This window comes from Triticum aestivum, chromosome 2D (assembly GCF_018294505.1).
Source record: "Triticum aestivum cultivar Chinese Spring chromosome 2D, IWGSC CS RefSeq v2.1, whole genome shotgun sequence".
Taxonomy (NCBI): domain Eukaryota; kingdom Viridiplantae; phylum Streptophyta; class Magnoliopsida; order Poales; family Poaceae; genus Triticum; species Triticum aestivum.
The window spans coordinates 34,542,452-34,542,715 of record NC_057799.1 but is presented as its reverse complement, the minus strand read 5'-3'; positions in this window follow the sequence as shown (position 1 = coordinate 34,542,715).

Here is a 264-nt window from a genome sequence, read left to right as displayed (position 1 = left end):
TTATTCCACCTTGGGCGTTATTTCCATGGAAATACCTGCCCTCACATCCAAACAAGGCCTTACATTTTTTTGAGGGGTTACTTACATTTTTTTGAGCAATGGAAATCCCTAAACTTTACCAAGAAGGGCCTGCCATATTCTAAGCAGGCTCTAATTTTTTTTCTAGTACAAACAGGCTCTAATCGAACCGGGCCGCACGTACCCTGGGTCCAAGTCCGTTGCCCACCAGCCTTCCTCTCGCTCTCGTCGCCTTCGTCTTGTCCC